This window comes from Nanorana parkeri, unplaced genomic scaffold, assembly GCF_000935625.1.
Source record: "Nanorana parkeri isolate BGI_ZX_2015 unplaced genomic scaffold, ASM93562v1 scaffold314, whole genome shotgun sequence".
Lineage (NCBI taxonomy): Eukaryota > Metazoa > Chordata > Amphibia > Anura > Dicroglossidae > Nanorana > Nanorana parkeri.
In genome coordinates, this window is record NW_017306582.1 from 1,316,093 (window position 1) to 1,328,998 (window position 12,906).

Here is a 12,906-nt window from a genome sequence, read left to right on the forward strand (position 1 = left end):
CCCCATCTCGCACCCAGAAATGTGCCCATTGAAATTTACTGATATTATGTTGCAATCAGGTCCTTACATGAAATGGAATGGACAGGTGCTGCTACTTCAAATATTAAGCTAATACTTATGTTTAAATCACCCTTAGGGCTTTGCTGTTTTACTATACTATGTAAATACATTTATAATCCAGCACGTTATTATTCTGAGTTGCCCCACTCAAGCGGCGTCCATATTGAGTGGGGCACGTGAGAGTAATAAAGTGCTGGATTAGTGTGATCCTAGTTCATGTTATTACTTCATTGCTGTGCTGTATGTGTATAGGACCAATGTAGTTGGATCTGTATGTGCGTTATAATTAATCGAAATTAATCGATTAATCGATTTAATAAAAAATTGATTAATCGAACACGAAAATTTTAATCATTACCAGCCCTAATTAATACAAATATGCAAATACTGATAAAAGACAATAGTGTGGTTGTAAAGCTCTTAACGGGCTTCCCAATTAATCTCAAAGGTGTTCAGTAGTGTCGGGGTCACATTGCTGTGCAGGTTCTTAAGTTGCTCCACTTCAAACTCTTGAAGCCATGAATTTATGGAGTTGGCTTTCTGCCCAAGGGGAACAGTCATGCTGGAACAAAAAAGGGCCTTTCCATTGTTCCTTACTGAACACTTTTGGGATGAAGGTCTTTTTGTCCAACATCAATATCTTTCCTCACATATGCTCTTGTGGCATCATGGACCTCCCCTATGCTCTTGTGGCTACATGGACCTTACTTATGCTTTTGTTCCTAAATGGACCTTACCTATGCTCTTGTGCCTACATGGACCTCACCTATCCTCTTGTGGCTAGTGAACCTCACCTATACTCTTGCTGTTCCATGGATATCACCTATGCTGTTGTGGCTATATGGACCTCACCTATGCCCTTGTTGTTCCATGGATATCACCAGTGTTCTTGTGGCTACATGGACCTCGCCGTTCAGAGGCACTTGACCATCACACCTATATGAGCTTATTAGACATCCTATTTTAAAACCATGGGCGTTAATATGGAGTTGCACCACCTTTCAGCAATAACCGCCCCCACTCTTCTGGTAAGGCTTTCTACAAGATTTTAGAGTGCATCTTTGTTTCTATTTTAGCCAAATTAACATTTGTGAAGTCGGGTATTCTTGTTGGATGAGAAGACCTGGCTTTCAATTGGCTTTCCAATTCATTTTGTGGCTACATGGACCTCATATATGCTCTTGTGGCTACATGAACCTCTCCTATGCTCTTGTGGCTACATGGATCTCACATATGTTCTTCTGCCTACATGAACCTCACCAATGCTCTTTTGGCTGCATGGACATCACTTATGCTCTTATGGCTAAATGAACCTCACCTTTGCTCTTGTGGCTACATGGACTTCACATTTGCTCTCGTGGCTGCATGGGCATAAATGCATACAGTATATACACATATACACAAGCTAAAAATATTGTGGAAACCCTTGTGTTATAGCAGCAAGATATGAAAGCCGGCAACTCTGTATTTATGCCCAAGCTTTTGGAATGGTCCAACAAGCTCATATAGGTGTGATGGTCAGGTGTCCACAAAGTTTTGGCCATATACTGTACCACTGAGTCTCAGATTCACAGAAACATTCCACGTTAAGCTCGACATCGATTCCCCTATACACAATAAACAGCATGGATGGGGGAATCCCTGCTGCAAGCTATTGTATTGCTCCCGCTGCTGAATACCCGTACAGCGACTGCATCTGATTGGTTGCAATGACTGTTCTACTGACAATTATTCACCCCCATTTTGATTGTTCAATTGAAGTTTGATGAGCCGAGTGGCAAGGAGACCTCCCTGCTGAAGTATTGAATACATATAAGAAGCCAGGGGCTGACTCAGCCCACCAGGCAGTGGGGGGTGCAGCCCGCACCCGCGTGACACCATCGGAGGGGGTGACACCAAAATGACTGACAGTGGACCGAGAGCCCGACAGTTGCTCTAGAAAGGAGGGGAGCTGGTGGCATACCTTATCCTGCCGTGTGAAAGTCTCCTCCTCTCTCTGCCGGCATTCATCACCAAGATGGCCGCCGGCAGGTAACAGCGGTACAATGCGTGACATCATCCCGTGCGTACGCGATAACATCACAGCAGGGTGTCACCCTGCCTCGGGACACCTCTGCCACCAGGCTCTTTATATAGAGATAGGTGAACCTTCCTGGATCCGATTTAACATTCTGGTTTAAATTTGGTAAACCCTGATTAAAGTTTACGGGGGGGGTATGGTGTTAATCCTGCTAGTTAATTTTGACCATTCCGAGCGCTAATAGGAAAGCTACTGTCACAAAAAGCATGGGAAGGCCAGGCATTGTCATCTGGGACATGCACCAATGCAAAAAAAAATAATTTAAATACCGTGCACCAGGGAGAGGGATTTTTTATTCTGCTGCAAGGGCTACATTGAAACCCTTTAAATAGCATGCTTGGGGGATACCTTAAAGCTGCATGCGATGGTATGGAACAGCATGATTTTCGCAGACAGTCTCAGAGACTGTCAGAGGCATTGTTGGCTGCTGCCACTGTTTTGCTGACAATTTGCCTATAGGCTTCTCTTTGACAAAAGTTGAGTGAAAAATTGACTTTTGTTTAACCAGGTTAGTGCCAGCAGAGCCACCCACAGATCAAATTTTGGCAGATTCAACAGGAGATGGGTGAAATTATTTAGTCTTTTAAAGTGCTCTGCAGCAAAGTACAACTGCGGGCAATGATAATGTATGAAACGTGTTCGATTCATTCTGGCTGCAGACCGTCGCTCTCCCTCTGCTGGCTGAGCCTCATATTGTTAATAGAAGATGAATAGGAGGATTCCGGTATGTGTTAGAAATTCAGATAAGCCTGTCTGGGTAATGTTTTCAGTCTCTGGCGTAGCAACAGTGATGTGAAGTGGATTGAAAATATCACTTCTGTCGGGGAGGTGGGGTATGCTAACTCGTTTTCTACCTACACAGCTTAGTCTGCAGCTGATACCGATAACATGGTGACACTGATGAAAATCTGACCTATTACATAATACAAAATTCTGTAGCGTTCAGGCTCAGTAGCCAAAAATAAAGACCCTGCCATTTTGTTACTGATTTCCATTGCATATATTTGCAAATACGTGGTAAAGCTGCTCCACGACATTAAACTACTCTCCTATACATAGCGCAATAGACGCTTTTGTGTCATTTGCTTGTGTGCTCCGGCATACTTATGTCCAATGATTAAGCCTCTTCTAGAAGCTCAAATCACCAACTGGTCCTAGAAGGGGCTTAGTCATTGGATATAAGTATGCTGGCGCACACAAGAAAATGACGCAAAAGCGTCTATTACAGACTCCTTCATAACCGACTATCCACCCACCAGTCACATACAAATGTATGTGTTCTCCTTTATAGATTTTTTTAATGATCATAGATAGGGATAATTAGACTAGGTTCACACTTGTGGGTCAACTTCTTCGTTCATTTTCAGCGCTCTTTTAATCCACATTGTTGATGCGTTTCTGGGTTTAAGTGTCTTTGTTTAGAGAGATACAGATACTGGCTGAACTCCATCCAAGTGAATACAGTGATGCTCCTAGTGACAACCATGGATGGTGCCATGTGGATCAACAGAAGAATAGAAGAAAAGTCACCAGCACTCAGTCTTTCAAGGTGCAAATGTACTCTCATTTATTTTAAAAACATCACTGAAGCCAATGATTCGAGGCCACGCAAGGTCCCTTCCTCAAGGCAACACAGTGACCACCACCTCCACCACTGGTCACTGTGTCGTGTTGAGGAAAGGACCCTACGAATAATGGATGGCTTAATTCACTCCTCTACTGCAGCGTTTCACAACCTTTTTTTAAAAGTATGCAAAATTTGAGGCGCCCCAGTATAAAATGTCATCGGTTTTAAGGGAGACACCATGGAAAAACACTGAAAAATGTGGGTTTACCCCTTCACATCTAAATACCCCTTTGAAATGAAGATTTTCCCTACCCTTCACATCAGAATCACCCTTTGCATCAGTAGCCCCCTTCACATCAACGCTACACTTGGAGATGTAACTTTACACATGGAATAAAAAGAACTTTGCTTGGAGAACCTTTGGAGTGCTGGTGACTTACTGTTCTGTTTATCTGATCCAGCGGCTCCATCCGCTGTCATTTCAGCACCCCCCATTGGAAGTTGGGGTATTCTCGATCAGGAGTGTGATGGGATCCCCTATATAACTTCACATCAGTAGCCCCCTTTTCACATCAGAAACCCCACTTTCACATCAGAGTTTCCCCCCTCCCATTCATATCAGAGTTCCCTTTTACATCAGGAGCCCCCTTCACATCACAGTCCCATTACCACAAAATTATGAGGCACCCCTGAGGAGGCCAGGAGGCACACTAGTGTGCCATGGCACCCCGGTTGCGAAAAGGCTGCTCTACTATATCTATGGAGGTAGCCATGGTTGTTACCTAGGCTCCACTTCATACATGTGCGCCATAACATTGTTTTATGCTCCCAGGTCCGCTCACAGGAAGTGACAAGCGTCTGGCAAAAACAACAGGTATTTTTCTGTACTTGCCGAAAATGTACTTTGCAACAAAAACAAAAAGAAAACAAATGCAGCCACCGAATTTCATAGACTAGTAGGCTGCAATCAGGTGTGCAGTGCCTCAGCACCGTGCCGAAACGCTGATCCCAGCGCATCACACTGTGATTTTTTTATTTTGTTACAACTCTATTGAAATGTCACAAGTGACATTTCATCCAGTTCTACGGGCATGTTCTACAGGTAGGTGGAGACAATTAATAAATCTGATTTGGGTAACCACCCCTAGGTTATCTATTACATCATTGGGATTGTAAACTTTTGTGGACAGGAAGTGTTATATCCTCTTATTACTGTGTATACATTTTGACTTATATCATGTTTTGTTATGTCCTTCTATATAAATCGTCATTTTGTACTGTGCTGCATACACTGCTGGTGATATATAAACAGTATATATGTATTCAAAGATCAGCCGGCATGAGGAAGAAGAAAGACCTTGCAGGGGGAAGTCAATAGTGTGATGTGGCTTTGTTACCTTATATACAGTTTCATGAGCAAGGATTGTCTATCTATGCCAATATACAGGGAGAGATGTCAGGACACAAAGAAATAGAAGTAGATATAATTACAGAGAGATGAAACAGCTTGGACACAGAGACGGGGAGCCATGTACAATTACAGAGAAATGTGACAAGGATCACGCAGAGGGTGACAGACATACAGAGTGTGCTATAGAGGCATCCGGACCTTCGTAGAGTGTTCACACAGACACAGAGACAATCACTTAATTTACACTCTGCTGTACATAGCAATGTGTTTTCTATTTAGGCGATGAGGGAGAGAGAGACATGGTGAGATAGAGATGGTGCAGAAAGAGAGGGAGAGAGGGAAAAAAGGGGTGTAAGGGCTCGTGTTAACGGAGGGCGTTTCGGTCAAAAGCTGCATTTTCTATTCAAATGCATGTAGCGGAGTTTGAATGGAAAGTTCAAATGCAGCCTAATAGGTAACACTGCGTCTGAAGAAACACTTTGCAATGCAAAGCAGGTCAAACGCGGTCTCTGAAATGTCATGTAAACTGGTCAATGAAAGTCTATAAGATTTTGCTGACCTGCATTTGGTTTGCATTCCATAATCATGAGCATTAAGGGTGTGGGGGGTGAGAGGCAAAGGGAGAGATATGGTAAGGTGGGAGAGAGGGGAGAGAAAAGGAGGGTAAAAAAAAAGAGAGAATATGTAAAAGTGAGCAAGAGGCAGGGGGAATGAGAAATCAATAAAGAGGAGGGGAATAAAAGATAGAGAAGGGAAGAGGTAATAACAGAAATGGGGAGAGTTTAACGGGGTAAGGGAGGGAAGTATAGAAAAAAAGAGGGAGAGAGGGGACTGTCATGAGAGAGATGTGCAGACACTGGGGATAGAGGTGGAAGAGAGAGTAAGGGGTGAGCGGAGAAGACAGAAGAAGGGAGAAGGAAAGAAAAGAATGCTGGGGGTGAGAGAACAGAGGGGTGAAGATTGGAAAGAGAAGGAACTGAGAGGAAGATAAATCACAACTAGAGCTGAACAGGATAAGGAAGGAGAAAGGTAGAAGAGAGAGAGTGTTAGGGGAGAAAGAAGAGGGGAAATTAGAAAGAAAAGTTAAACAGGAGACAAAAAAAGCATTTTAAACGTTCTGGGTTATATTTGGTAAATTGAGTATTATAATAAAGTGTAAATGGGGAGATAAAACAACGTACTGGCAACAGTGTTGCACACTTCTCTTTGACACTCTTCAATATCTTCATGAAGTAGAAGTCTTCTGACCACAATTGAAAACCCATGGGAGGGAATGAGTTACCTGAATCCAGTAATAACTCATCTTGTAACTCTTATGACTAGATTGGTCACTATGGTCTACTGTGCTGTGTTTATTATATAGAAATCTGCATCACATTGAAGAGGTGCCTTTTGTCACAGATGAGCAATGGAAAATGTTAAGGCTGGAACGTTAAGAAGGATACACAAATTATACTTGTCTGTATTGGATAAAATATGCCCTATAGTTGGCCTTAATTAACACGTACCCGTAACTGGAGGATGACATAAAATGTCTACTAATTGAATTTCATGGCTTACTCTGTGAACGTAATAAGAGACAAGGTGACTGGTAGGAGAGAGTGATATCACCGTCTGCATAGAAATTGGTACCTCATTGTCATTATAGACTGTATAGAATTCTATAACAACTGAGTTTCACTGTTTGAATTTAAAATGATTCAGATACAATGTATAGATTGGTACAGATAATGCATATCATAATTGGTATACTGGAAAAAGCAATTTAAAGGGAACTTTAATGAATGAAACATAGGAGCCACCATTGTTGACTCCACATCACTTCACCCTTGACCACAATATAAAATTCTTGGTAGCTTCAAAAAGAAAAGCAGAACTGTTATTATTAGCTGCCTTGAAAAGCCATGTGTCATCAAGCAAGGTCGGCAGCAATCACGGGCAATACTAGTGATTGTCAATGATTGCACAGTGATTGGTATACACCCATCTTCCAAGTGTCAGCACTAGGGTCTAGGGTTTGGTCTAATAAGCCCTAAGCAGTGAATTGTGGTGTGGCAGGTGATGTATCACATACCTCCCCATACCTGGAAGTACCAAGATTTTTACACAGCAGTGGAGGAGTGGCGAAAAAGGTAAGTGAACACACCAGAGGGTGACAAGGACTACTGAACTATGCAACAATGCAAGACAAGAGAAGCAACTACAAATGTTGAAATGCAAATATCAACTATACTTTTCCTGGTTGAGAACCTGCCTCTGTTCCCTCCAACACCATATGTTGCGCTATTGGTTCATTAGCATGATGGGTGACCCTACTGTCCAATGGTGTAGTACAGGAGGACAGGATGTCTTGGGTTCACTACTGAATAACTTAGAAAAGCTGACATACATCCATTATGGGGTTCCTGCTGTGTGCTAGTGGTGGCATAAGAAATATCTTCAGGTTTACATGTAATAATTTAACTCTAAGAGTTTATCTACAGGCTTCCACAAAAAAAAAGGTTACCCCTTTCACCCTTAAACTAATCTATAGCTATAATTTAAATAAAAACTAAATTAAAAGCCCATTTCATACCTCAAGCACGCCAGGTCCTGATTCTCTTTTCCTCTGGTCTGTACTGTGGGAGAATCCTTCTTGCAATGACCACATTGCTTCATAAATCACGTGGAAGCTTCCAATGGGCTGATAAAGATGTCCATCACAGGGCTTCCCATGTTTCCTTTATCATTAAAAAGGTGGCGTAATGATGTCACAATTTGAGAGGGGCCAACAAGACTGGTCTGTGGGCCTGCACTGCAGTACTGGATCACCAGTCTCTACTAACAGAAGAGGCACTGCAAAAGGTCACATGAAGGTGAATGGTGGTAAGTTACAAAGTCACTTTGGTGTTTTTTTGGGATTGGGTAGCTGTGGGTGGTAGTATAGAGATCTTTTTAGTTTTTGCCCAGGGATGGTCTTTAAACCAAATCTTTAAGTACTTTACAAGTGCACTCACCAGCAAACTACCTATCAAGAAACTAGTTCGTAGGAGCCCAGATGCAGACTTGCCAACACAAACGGTACATCCCCATGTGGTGGCGACCAGCACAGGAGCAGTCCGGAAACTTCGTAGCCAAATCGATATCCAAAACTCGTAATCCATAAGTGTAGCAGGAGTCAGGGGCAGGCAGCAAGATACGTGGTCAGGAAGTAAACTAGGTTCGGTACACAGGAGATACAATGCAGACAATACGCTGGGCACTACGGGGGCAAGCTCTGTAATAAACAAGCACGGAATGATGTGTGAGGCTAGTATTTGTATGAGTTGACGTCAAGGTGAGGTCATCTCAGGAGGCAGGGTTCTTCCTTAAAAGCCGTGCGTTGTACCTTTAAAGGAAAACTAAGGGGTTAGGGCTTTTCCCCATAGTTCTCCTTAGGGTAATGGGAGGACACAAACTAGCGTCCTCCCGTCACCCTCAGCTCAGTATACCGCGAGCTACAGCTCGCGGTATACTGAGACGCCACAGCTGAATCGGATCCTGACAATTATGTCTGGATCTGCCCAGCTGCGTGAGTGACAGCTGGCTCTGCCTATCGAGAGGCAGAGCCAGCTGTACCTGTCCCCTCCCCCGTCCGATCCGCCAGTCAGCGTTGGCATATCGGAGCGGGGAGGGGGGAATCCAGCCCCTCCCCTGTCACGGCAGAGAGCCGTGACAGGATCGAGAGGTGAGCGAACGCCGGTATGTGTTCGCTCACCTCCCGATCTACTGAGCCGACCTGTGACAGTCTCATTGTCACAGGTCGGCTAGAACTATGAGGTGAGTGAAAAGCACTCACCTCATAGCTCTCCTTTAAGGCAGAACACAGTGCGCACTACACGGCGGCTCCACGGTGGACTTCACTGAGCGGCGGGGAGAGAAGAGACAAGTGCCGCTGGACTCGGGGCTGCGGGGACACAGCGCGTCCGACTGCCGACTGCCTGGGGGGGACCCCCCTTCTACGGTACAAGGTGGGTATTACACTACTAAGGACAGAATTGACAAAAATCTTTCACAGATGTTAAATTACTACAGATGGCTCCCCATGATAATACAAATTCTTCTCTTTCGTGGGTGTAATTTAAAAGGAACATTTTTTTTTCACATTTGGTGGCTCTGTCCTCAGGCAAAACTATTCTGAGAAAACATTTTTAGATTGATACTATGGTGCCTAATTGCAAGAAAAACTTTCTAACAAAATCGGGTTGGTAACTTTCAGCTTTGCAGATTTTATAGCGGAATTTGTACATTGTATTTATGCAGCAGTGGTCTACTTCTGAAAATTGTAAACAAATTGGTACATTTTCAAAATTGTTTACAAGAAAACTAGAAGGGAGCCAGGAATCCACTACAGAGGAAAGGGGCAAAGGTTTGTACTAGAAGTAACTATGTATGCTGCTGTGTGACTCTACAGGTAGGTTGTGTACAAGATAACTAAACCAAAGAACAGAAATGTAATATATTACAGCTTGCTAGTCCTTGGATGCGGTAGCGTGCAGAAGCATGATGGAATTTGTAGCTTCAGCACAGCTGGAGTGCTGTAGGTTGCCTGCAGTAGAGCTTGGTGGCCAGGAACTACCTTCTTTGCAGTGGCATTTGTTGCAAAGCTTTTCCTCTATATACCTTAATTAATTAATTGGTATCCCTAACTAGCTCCAATCAACTTCTTCATATCACTGCCCTCCTTATCTTGCAATTTTGTATTTTTCTATTATGTTTTTTGTATGAAAAAGTTTTCTTTTTCATTTTCTCCTTACACCATTCTCTATAATGAAACATGAAAAACTATGTATTTATATTTCATTGGTTGCTAGAATGATCTTTGCTAAGACCCTTCTTTTATTTTACATGTTATACTTGTTATGAGGCATACATAAAGTGAATTTAATATTTGTAAATTCATGTTTGTGTATACATTTACCAGACACACCATGTAAGGATATGGAACCCATAGATTCTTCATGAAAAGATTTCCTTGAACATTATTTATTTTTAATATTGCCCTGCTTAGTTTACTTTTTATTTAATTTAAATTATCAGATGCACACACATCCTTTCCAAAGATTTGGGTTTCACCTTTTTTACAGATTTAAAACTCTTGGATTATTTATAAAAAGTTACCTTGAAAAGGTGAGCTATGAGGTGAGCGATTTTCACTCAGCATCATAATCTGAGCCGACCTGTGATGATGAAACTGTCACAGGCCGGCTCAGTAGATCGGGAAGTGAGCGAACACATACTGTATATCAGAGCTTGCAGTATACTGAGCTTTGGGTCACGGGAGAACGCTTGTTTGTGTCCTCCCGTGACCCGTAGGATGAACTATGGGGAAAAGCACTGACCCCATAGTTCTCATTTAAAACATTACTGGAGCCTCTGTAAATCTGCATTCATTTTTTAGGGGAAAGTTACCTTTTGTGTTAACCTTTGTTATTTGGTAAAGATATTGATAGGATCTAAAAAGTAAATTTAAAGGCCTTTTAATTCATACACCACAAACAAATCTTGTATTTAATGTTGGATTATATGTCTTGCATTTTTAAAATATATTTTTTACATATATGATTTAAACAAATGATATAAAACCTCAGTTTCTAAACGTTTGGAAGTATAAAAAAATTAAAATAAAATAAAATTGAACAAAAATTATTATGCTATCTCTTCAAAAGCCGACTCTGCCTCATCTCCTAAGCAGATCATTATCAGCGGTGTGTTCCGATTCATCATTCATTATCGGCTCTTTTCTGGTTTTAGGATACTTGAAAGATGGAGGTTTGTTAAATGTTGTATTTGGGTGAACGTCTCTGCTAATGAAAGCAGAAGGGTCAATTCAAAAGTCACTCCAAACTGTGAGATCAAACACAGAGAAGAAAGAAAAATAGGTTAAAGTGCCACCTGCTGGATCAAACACACTTAGCATGAGACTTTTATAAAGCTATTTCAATCTTCCATTTTTTTTATTCTTACAGATGTAATATTTTCTTTTACCTTCTACAATATCTACAATATATATAGTAACAAAAAATGTCCAGGTGCTGCAGCACTCAATCTTCTTTATTAATTCATAAAAAATATATATATATGTAACTTTTCTACTTTTCTTTTTATTTATTATTTTTAAACATCAAGGAGCAGAATCCATTGTAAGTGATTTCATCAGCATTTGAAACAGCTTAAAATACTTTTGCGTTTAATATCACTTGATATCAATGAATTAGTTGCAATAAACCAGCATACAAAATGTACCAATGACATTGGTATCACATGTTTTCTAAACTGAGAGCACAGCAGACGTTCTTTGCTTTCAGACCCTCTTTCTCTCTCATTGAGTTGTGTAAACAACAGACTTTTTCAGCAAAGGAGTTAAGGGTATATATGATCAAAAACAAAATCTGTATTTCTATATTGAATTTCCATGATTTTTATCCTACTCCTAATAACCATATCCATCTAGAAGTTTGTTACATAGTTAAATAGTATTTGAGGTTGAATAAAGACATCAAGTCCAACCTATTTGCTGAACTTACTTATTGAAGATGCACATAGGATGGACGCAATGCACCACTCTCACAGGACTGCCTTCCGAACTACAGGTAAGTGTCTGAACAATGTAACATTATCATTACTTAGAAAGAGTTAATATCACCGGCGCCAGCCTCAAAACCTGATTTAGGAAATGCAATGATGCACACTGGAGGCCGCTCACACTGGTCTGGGATGACCACAACAACTGAAATGAAAAAAGAAAGAGAGCGCCTCCATCGTGTGAAATCGTTTTAATTGGACGATATGAAAAGGGTAAAATACATACTCACAAGAACGACTTGAAAAACAGGCATATAGTATGTATCGACAGACACGAACAACGGGATCACAGGATACACATTCGGCTGGACAAACTGTTGACGTGCTTCTGAGGACACACCTTCCTCAGAACCAATCATTGATTGGTTCTGAGGAAGGAGGCGTGTCCTCTGAAACGCGTCAACAGTTTGTCCTGCCAAATGTGTATGCTGTGATCCACATTTGGGATCCAATCAACCAATCATTGATTGATTCTGAGGAAGGAGGCGTGTCCTCTGAAACGCGTCAACAGTTTGTCCAGCCGAATGTGTATCCTGTGATCCGGCTGTTCGTGTCTGTCGATACATACTATATGCCTGTTTTTCAAGTCGTTCTTGTGAGTATGTATTTTACCCTTTTCATATCGTCCAATTAAAACGATTTCACACGTTGGAGGCACTCTCTTTCTTTTTTCATTATCATTACTTGCTGGAAGCAATGCATGATGGGATATTTGGTATTATGGTTGAGTTTCTTAACCACTTGCCGTCCACCCGTTGTAAAAAACTGGACGGATGGCAAACTCCTATTGGCGGGTTGCCGTAAATAGATGAAAGAGGAAATAGAGGAAAGAAGCGGCTTTGTGTGACCGGTTGTCACTGCTGGAAGCAGCAGGGTGGGGGGAAGCCTTCGGTAGCTTGGAGTATGGCAAATATTCCTTTCTATCACATACCAAGTAGACTAAACAAGAGGTGCGTTTAACTTGCATGTGTTGTGTGTCTTGCATTAAGGCAGCCCATTTATTTGGACAGGCCGTCTAGCACCCCAAAAACCTGACTTGTGTCCATATATATCAGTTATTCAATATCTTAAACAGTGCCTTTGGGACAATGGGGATATTGATGTAAAGCATACAAAAGAAATAACATACTTTTTTTTTTTTGCTTGCTTACAAAGGATTTTTTTTTTCTTAATGAAATAATAAGC